Here is a 10,000-nt window from a genome sequence, read left to right as displayed (position 1 = left end):
TGGAATACCATTAGAAAAAAGGGATTTGGTATAAATCAGCTTGCAAATAGTGTGGCCACTACATTAAAATAAATAATGCTGTTCCCTCAGTTGCCAAGTAACCTAGGCGACCACCATCAGTAGTGTCAGTTCAGACTGGAAAACTGGGCCAACCCAGTCTTGAAAGGTCCAAACAATCTGCGTGGATGAGTGGCTTGCACTTGATAGAGAACAGTGCATTTGAAAAGGGGTTAAACTATTATTTAAAGGCACCAGGGACGAAAGAGCTTTCGAAATTAAAGAACGAAGTTTCGTCATGGCCCACGCGGTCCATGATCAACCCCTTGGACCACACGTTATTTTCACAATGTTAGAACTCCAATGGAAAATAAACATTTAAACTTCAATCTGCGGAAAAATGTACCTTGTTTAATTTCGCAAAGACAAACGTTAATTTTTACAAACAGGAAGATGGACAGGGGAGAGAGATGGAGGAGTATTGTGGACAGAGAAGCCTCGCCACATATGAAAGGATTTTGAGATAGAACGTGTAAATGTTAATTATTTCTGCTAATCAGGTCAAGGCTCTCTTCTTACCTCTAGACTGCGAGATAGGATGACTGATTGATGGGGAAAGTGAATCAAGGAAATGCTCAGGACTAAATTTATAGTTTAAACTCAAAGAACAATGAACAATGCAAGTTGTTTAAATGAGACCATCATTTCACTGAAACATCTTTTTCAGTAACCTTTCTTGCACTTCCAAAAGCTATGCTTCCATTATCGCCTCACCGATTGAGCAATTTGGGTCTGGTGGTACGGTTAAGCCGGGAGCGCATGCAGAGACGGTCCATCGTTCTTTTTGTTTCACCCATCGTGGAACAGTGGAACACGGGTGCCCAGAAGATAGTTATCAATGTTCCTTGCTCAAGTAAATCAAATTTTGTTTTATCATTAATTTGTCGAGTTTAATATTGACATTTCACAACTCAATTTTTTCCAATTATTGTCACAGGTCATTCGAGTTGAGTGCGTCCATGACTCCAATCGTACATGTCTCAAGTTAATCATGCTTCATATTTCATTTTATAAATTCATTCAATTTAATCTGAAGTTAATTGCTTGGATTCCATATTCGGTGTTCCCACTCCACAATTAATTCATTCAATCGCTGAGGGGTTGGATCAATTAATGACCTCTACCACCGAAGGTGGACAGAGGATATGTTTTCACCCCTGTCTGTCTATCAGCATGATATCTCAAAAAGTTTTTAACAGATTCGGACGAAAACACATCACCGCAGCATCAATAAAAACACATCACCGTCGCGTCATTAAAAAGACATCATCGCCACGTCATTAAAAACACATCACCGCCGCGTCATTAAAAACACATCATCGCCACGTCATTAAAAACACATCACCGCCGCGTCATTAAAAACACATCATCGCCGCGTCATTAAAAACACATCACCGCCGCGTCATTAAAAACACATCACCGCCGCGTCATTAAAAACACATCATCGCCGCGTCATTAAAAACACATCACCGCCGCGTCATTAAAAACACATCATCGCCGCGTCATTAAAAACACATCACCGCTGCGTCATTAAAAACACATCATCGCCGCGTCATTAAAAACACATCACCGCCGCGTCATTAAAAACACATCATCGCCGCGTCATTAAAAACACATCATCGTCGCGTCATGAAAAACACATCACCGCCACGTCATTGAAAACACATCATCGCCGCGTCATTGAAAACACATCATCGCCGCGTCATTGAAAACACATCATCGCCGCGTCATTAAAAACACATCACCGCCGCGTCATTAAAAACACATCATCGCCACGTCATGAAAAACACATCACCGCCGCGTCATTAAAAACACATCACTGCCGCGTCATTAAAAACACATCATCGCCGCGTCATTAAAAACACATCACCGCCGCGTCATTAAAAACACATCACCGCCGCGTCATTAAAAACACATCATCGCCGCGTCATTAAAAACACATCACCGTCGCGTCATTAAAAACACATCGCCGCGTCATTAAAAACACATCATCGTCGCGTCATGAAAAACACATCACCGCCACGTCATTGAAAACACATCATCGCCACGTCATTGAAAACACATCATCGCCGCGTCATTGAAAACACATCACCGCCGCGTCATTGAAAACACATCACCGCCGCGTCATTAAAAACACATCATCGTCGCGTCATGAAAAACACATCACCGCCGCGTCATTAAAAACACATCACCGCCGCGTCATGAAATAAACATCACCGCCGCGTCATGAAATAAACATCACCGCCGCGTCATTGCAAACACATCATCGCCGCGTCATTGAAAACACATCACCGCCGCGTCATTAAAAACACATCATCACCGCGTCATTAAAAACACATCACCGCCGCATCATTAAAAACACATCATCGCCGCATCATTAAAAACACATTACCGCCGCGTCATTAAAAACACATTACCGCCGCGTCATTAAAAACCCATCACCGCCGCGTCATTACAAACACATCACTGCCGCATCATTAAAAACACATCACCGTCGCGTCATTAAAAAAAATATCACCGCCGCGTCATTACAAACACATCACCGCCGCGTCATTAAAAAAAAATATCACCGCCGCGTCATTACAAACACATCACCGCCGCGTCATTAAAAAAACATCACCGCCGCGTCATTAAAAACACATCACCGCAGTGTCATTAAAAAAACATCACCGCCGCGTCATTAAAAACACATCACCGCCGAGTCATTAAAAACACATCACCGCCGAGTCATTAAAAACACATCACCGCCGCGTCATTAAAAAAACATCACCGCCGCGTCATTAAAAACACATCACCGCCGTGTCATTAAAAAAACATCACCGCCGCGTCATTAAAAACACATCACCGCCGCGTCATTAAAAAAACATCACCGCCGCGTCATTAAAAAACATCACCGCCGCGTCATTAAAAAAACATCACCGCCGCGTCATTAAAAACACATCACCGTCGCGTTAATAAAAACATCACCATCGCGTTAATAAAAACAAATCACCGCCGCGTCATTAAAAACACATCATCACCGTGTCATTAAAAAAACATCACCGCCGCGTCATGAAAAAACATCACCGCCGCGTCATGAAAAAAACATCACCGCCGCGTCATGAAAAAAACATCACCGCCGCGTCATTACAAACACATCACTGCCGCGTCATTAAAAACACATCACCGCCACGTCTCTGTAAAAGAGAGAGAGAGAGTACTGCACAGTACTCTGCACTGTAAAAGATGTGGTTGTGCATAATGAACAAAGCCACAGGGTGACGAGAGAGAAAAAGAGACAGACAGACAGAGAGAGACAGAGACGGAGAGAAAGAGAGAGAGGGAGAGAGAACGAGAGAACAAGAGAAAGAAAGAACGAGAGAACGAGAGAACGAAACAGAGACAGAGACAGATAGACAGACAAAGAGACTTTTGTATACTTTTCTTATAAAAGTATCAAAACACACCAGAAAAGCACATCCCATAAAAAACAAATCCAAAAGATTTTACAGAAAAAATAAATTCAACAAAAGCAATACAAACAAGGGTGTATGTTCATGTCAAACACACCACGGAATAATACAGACTAGAACAGTGGTTTTCAAACTTTTTTTTAGTGGCGACCCAATTTCAGAACTTTTCTACATCGCGCGACCAAAAAAAAGATTCAAAACCCAATTCATAATATATAAGATAAGATTTCATATGACACAAGAACATTTACTGTTTACTTTATTCACCATAGTCATATTTGCAGATGAGTAAACGGAGAATAGCCAACAGTATCCAAATAGTACAGATCAATGCTTCAGAAGTTTAGTCCGAATGACATTTAGATATATCAGTGAGAAGGATGAGCCTGTTTTTCAGAAACCAACTTCTCTATTCGTGAAGAAGTAGATGACAATGCCAGGATCATATCATGCTCCATTTCTTGGTGATTTCTGTACTTTGTTTTAATCACCACCATGGTGGAGAACGACTGCCCACAAAAGTATGATAAAGGATATGGCCTGAGAACCTTAATGGCACGCCGTGACTGGGTCGGGTACGATGGCAGCATTTTGCACCAGAATGTCGACAACGAATTTGTCCGCGCAAGAGCCTGCGCTCCTGAATCCTGCTGGAGCTGTACAAGCTCTTCCTGTGCTGTATCATCTTCATCAGCAATCGAGTCCAGTGGAGCCGTGAAAGGGTCCCAAACCACAGAAAAGGACTGCCCATCCAGCTCAGGGAAATAGTGCTCGAACTGTTCAATGAGCGACCGAAGGTGATGTGCTATCTCCCCAGAAAGACTGTCGAGCTCAGTATCATCGTACTGGCAGGTCGTTAGATGCTCCACCAGACGGGGAAAAGGCTGAAGCGCTTAACAGCTGCTTTGTCAGCCAATAATTTTAGAGTCGCCAGAAATCCGCTCATTTTGTCATGAAAAATCATGAGGTTGGCGTCTTTGCCTTGGAGGGAGCGGTTGAGGACATTGAGACGTACAAAGATGTCAACGAGATAGCACAGTGCTGACAGCCAAGAGTCCGACTCAAGCAACGCTACCCATGCCGTTTTCCCTTGTGTGCGTAGGAACTCCTTCGGTTCATCTTTGAGCTCGTAAACGCGCAGAAGACGGTTTCCTCGAGATAACCATCTGATTTGAGTGGAGAATAGTAAATTCTTATGGTCAGCGTCCATCTCCTGGCAGAATAGCCTGAATAACCTTGTGTTGATGGCGCTCGATTTGATGTGATTCACCATTTTTACGACTTCTGAGAGCATGCTCTGCAAGGTTTCTGGCAAAGTACGAGAGGCGAGCGCTTCTCGGTGAATTATGCAGTGTACCATGGAGGTCTGAGGAGCCACCTCAAGCAATTTAGCCTTGAATCCAGAACGCACTCCTAACATTGCTGGTGCGCCGTCTGTTGTAGAACCGAGCAACTTTCCGAAGTCCAGATCATGGTCACGAAAAACTGCTCTACTTTCCCAAAAATGTCCTCGCCTTTGGTGGTGGCCTCCAATGGTTTGATGAGCAGAGGCTCATCGACAAAGTTATCAGCCTTGATGAAGCGGACCCAGACGATGAGTTGCACGTACGATGCGATATCAGTGGACTCGTCCAACTGTATGGCGTGCCACGGCGATTCCTTTATCTTCTGTACGACCTGAGCCGTTACGTCCAGACTCATATCTTCAATTCTGCGTTGGATGGTGTTGTCAGACAGGGGTATAACTGCTGGTTTCTTCACCGCTTCCTCCCCAACCATCAGAGATACCACGTCCTTTGCACATGGCAGCACGACTTCTTCCACAATGGAGTGAGGCTTTTTAGTCTTGGCAACATGGAGCGACACTCGATACGAGACCTCTCATGCCCGAGAATTGGTCTGATGGCATGTACCCTCTCTAAGGTGGAAAATTTAGCGTTCACCCCGAGGCAACCGGAATGCAGTTCAGCTTTCCACATGTACGAACCACAGGAAGAGCACATAGTGTCCATTTTGCCAATGCTGTGTATGAGGGGGAAATGTTCTCTCATTGTAGTCTTGCAATTCACCAAGAGCGTGTGGAGAGATATTCTTTTGATAGCTGCGCTTCCTATTTCGTACTGCTGTTGCACGCGTGTCTGCATTTTTACATTTCGGCATCTTGTGGCTTACAGAATGCTCACTACAATCTGGAAGAACTGGAAGGAAATAAACAGGGCCTCCCTTTATGAACGCGGTTGGAAATGTCAGCACGCTATTGGCTGAGCGGTTACGCGCATTCCATCCCACCACGCTATTGGCTGAGCAGTTGCATGCACTCCATCTCGCCACGCTATTGGCTGAACAGTTGCATGCACTCCATCTCACCATGCTATTGGCTGAGCGGTTGCACAAACTCCATCTCGCCACGCTATTCGTCCGGTGTTCGTATGGTGGGGGGTTATAGGCTGTTTCAAGTTGAGGACCCATCACAGCAATTTTGGACCCTTTTGTCACGGAACTCCGATAATGGATCCGTTCCAAAAGGGGACATTTGGAATCCGAAGCAATACTGGATATGTGTACCAAAGCTTAGACACATCCCTCCACCACGTGTCTCAGAAACCGGGGCAGTTTGTTCATTTAATAGTATAGATATGCAAAAAAGTAAGTGTAAGTACTTTACACTTTTACAAACCGGATTCCATCATGAAAAGAAACTCAAAACCTCATCAGTGTACCACTGATCACCCACAATATCCAAGCTCAAAAGATAAGCCTGCTCCATTTTTACTCGTGCCGAAACCATACCTTTAAAGCACAAAAGCACATTTACATTTTTCCCCTTCAATTTTGCTTTCCTGGTTTTATAAATTGCCAGTTTAGCAATGCCCAACAGAAAAGACAAAAACCGGAGTACTGGTTTACTCTTATAATTCCCCTCAATTCCATAAATAAAGACTGGAAAGGAAAAAAACAAAATTAAATTTATAGAATACCCGTTGAAGGAAGAGAAAGAGGGGTACCAATCTGTTACATTCAATAAAAGCGTGGGTCACATTTTTAATTAAATCACAAAAGGGACAAAAATCAGAACAGAAGAATTAAACTTACGGAGTAATGTGTTTGGGCTTGATGTGCTAATCTCCAATCGAGGTCTCCAGTTCGCCCAAGAGTTGACGAACTATACAATTTGTTCCAAACTGGAGTTTAGAAAGTTCCAGCAGGTAAGGTCTCACTCCACCGATTTTTTTTAACAGTTTTGTAAAACCAGGTATACAAGCTTCCAGACATATGTTGGAGATAGCCGTTTTCCCCATGACGTGAAACACACCAATTCCTCTAAGTCTGAGGAGAACACACCCTCTTGTTTTTCTGAGGCAATTTGAAGTTCAGGGAAATAGAGACGTGAGTCCAGCACTTCATCCACCCGATGTTTAGTCTATGAAAGGTTTGAATTACTGCTTTCAAGACATTTTCCACAATTCGAGCAGAACGAACGGCAGTTTTTGAGGAAAGTGAGCTAGCAGGTAGCCAGGCATTCATGGATGGCTCCAACAGGTCTCACACTGTTTATTCCAACACTGGTGAAACAATGCATAAACGACCTGGAGGTTGAAATTCCAGAGAATAAAGGATTCCGAACTAATGGTTCATGTACAAACTTTTGGGCATCGTATGATACCTCTAAACGTTGCACTCCGAGGACTTGCCAGGCATTCAAAAGGCTCTGATGAAAACTTGGGAGCTGAGACATGTCAACGTGTTGCAGGTCGATGAGGAAGAGTTCACGGTCATATTTCAGACCTGCTTTCTGCAGCCAGGCGTTTGTGAGAGGTCGCCAAGGAACACACTCACTGCACAGTAAGCACTTAATCATGGAAATTCGGAATGCCATTATCCGACTTGGGATATGCATCAGATTTTGACCACCCGCATTTCGGGGTCTGCAGACCACGTCTGGGTCCAGCCAATGGTGGCCACCCCAGAAAAAATCAGTCAGAACCCTCTGAATGCCCGTGACCAAGTATCTCGGAGGTTCGCGTGGGATAACTCAATGCCAAATAAATGGAACCACCAGGTTGTTTATGATTGACACCCGTGTCTTAAGCGAGAGAAATTGGTACAATCTTCTCCCCCTTGCCAGTTTCAATTTAATTTTTTCCAGGAAGTTCTCCCAATTTTTTAGTTCATATGCTTCAATTCCTAGAAATAAGCCTAAATATTTAAACCCCTCACTACTCCACTGTATTCCTCCTGGTAAAACAGGCAGGGACGGGGGAAGGCGATCTGGGGCCCACCCAAAAAGCTACACTTTTTTCCAATTTACCCTTACAGTAGAAGCGAGCTCAAACTGGGTAAGGCAACGAGAGACATCAGAAACATCTTTTTGATTTGCAATAGCAACACAAATACCATCAGCATAAGCTGAAACAACGACTTTGGAGTTTTGTGAAAGAGATACTCCTAACACTGAGTTCCGAAGTAAAACTAATAAAGGTTAAACGGATAGATTGTAGAGCATGCCTGATAGCGCACAGCCCTGACGGATGCCTCGCTGAAAGGGGAAGGGGTGACAAAGACTAGTATTAACCTTCAGCAGATAAGATGCATTTTTGTACAATAACTTAACATATCTCTCATCTTAACAGTTAAGTATAATCATATACTTAACAGAGACTGATCAAGTCTCTCACCAAAAAAATATTATCGGAGATGGAACGTTCTGGAACACAATATGATTGATCAGTGCCAATCAAGAAAGAGATGACTTCCTTTCGACGGGTTGCAAGTGCTTTTGACAAGATTTTATAGTCCATGTTGAGGAGTGACACAGGCCACCAATTTGCGGTCTCATGCAGGTTTCCTTTCTTCCGAAGGAGACACAAAACTGCCCTCCAGCAGCTCAGTGGCAATTCACCTTGTTCAACACTCTCCTGAAAGACCTCAAGAAGAGTAGGGCCTAGAATGTCCAAGAAACCTTAAAAAATTCAGCTGGAAGGCCGTCTAGTCCAGGGGCTTTCCCATCCTTGCTATCCTTGAGCGCAGCAGTAAGTTCTCCAAGAGAAATGCCAGGCTCAAGCAATTGTTGTTGGTCTTCAGACAGAGAAGGGAGCAGTTCAAGCATCGCATTCCTGTTCTCCTCATTCACAGTTCTTATTGCGGAGTTTAGAAAAATAGTCCTGTAGTTGATGCTGAATATCACTCTGGAAGGTCAACAAATCACCACCAGAAGAGCACAAAGCATGGATTTGTTGAGAGGTCTTGACCATTTTTTTCCAAATTGAAGAACCCTTTGTTTGGTGTGTCAAGTTGGATTTTTTTGTTCCGCAGTTGGACGAATGCACCGGCCGCCCGCTCTTTCACCATTTCAGCCAGAAGGGTCCTTTTCTCCGACAACTGCTGGACATTCACGCCAGACAATCCAGCTTTCTGCTCACAGATAAGTATATCGTTTTTTTAAAGCAGATATCACACCAAAAGCGTTGTATGTGCTGTCAGAGCAGTATTGTTGGCAAAAACATTTGATTTGGGACTTTGTCCAGTCCCACCATTGTCTTAAGTTCAAGTATGACCCTTTTGTGACTCACTTTTTTCCCCAAACCATTTTAAAAGCTTCTATAAAATGTGCACTTTGTAAAAGTTTCACAATAAAAGTCCAATATGCACTTCCACAGACATGATGAGGAAAGCCACACATAACAATCATGTGATGATCGGAAAAATCAGACGGCCTTATACACGAGTTCTTAATAATATTTACCATTTCATGATTAACATAAAATCTGTCGAGGCGAGCCATCGTCAAAACATTTCTTGATGCACAAATCCATGTATACTGACAGAATTTACGGTTTTGTACCCGTCACACATCCACCAGTTTAAACTTTTTAACGAGCTGTGCCAAAGGCCTTGCACTGGGTGGATGAGGCTCACAAGTGTTCCGATCAAGTTGTGGGTCGAGGGTGCAGTTGTCCTCACCCCCCCAGACACAACAACATGGTTAAGTCAATGGTACTTATAAACTCTGCCAACTTGTACAGAAAGGCACCTCTTTCAGAGTTAGCACTCGGACAGTAAACATTTGTCATGCAAATCTTTAGGTTACCACTGACAAATTGCACAGACAGTAAGTGACCTTTTCAGATTTCCTTACAAGTTATCTCTGAAGGCTGGAGTCGAGCATGCAACACTATTGCCACACCAGCCTTGGCCTCAACAAGCGCACTCGAGAAAAAAAAAAGACAACCTTTAAAGATTTTACACCACTCATCCTCAGAAGACTGATTTGCGTGTATCTCCTGTAGCATTAGCACATCATTTTTTTTCATTTTGAAAGAGCTGAAACACCTGGAAACGACGCACACAACTGCAGCCTCCATTGATGCTCAGGGATGCTACTTTCATCTCCATTCTGTTAGTTATTCTTGAAGCTCCTTCCCAGCCCGAGAAACCCATTTCCTTAACCTTCGGAATTGGGGATCTGACATGTTAACCTGATCGGGTTCACG

At 43.6% G+C, this 10,000-nt stretch overlaps 1 protein-coding gene across 4 annotated transcripts in view; it reads right to left on the bottom strand.

Annotated features, from left to right (window-relative positions):
- LOC147016223 (eEF1A lysine and N-terminal methyltransferase-like) overlaps positions 1-10,000 on the bottom strand; it is a 61,126-nt gene that overhangs the window by 44,370 nt on the left and 6,756 nt on the right. The window lies entirely within an intron of this gene.

The sequence above is a fragment of the Eptatretus burgeri genome, chromosome 12 (assembly GCF_056783735.1).
Source record: "Eptatretus burgeri isolate ZD-2024b chromosome 12, Ebu_testis_v1, whole genome shotgun sequence".
In the NCBI taxonomy this organism is placed as follows: Eukaryota; Metazoa; Chordata; class Myxini; order Myxiniformes; family Myxinidae; genus Eptatretus; species Eptatretus burgeri.
This window is presented reverse-complemented; position numbering and strand designations above follow the sequence as displayed.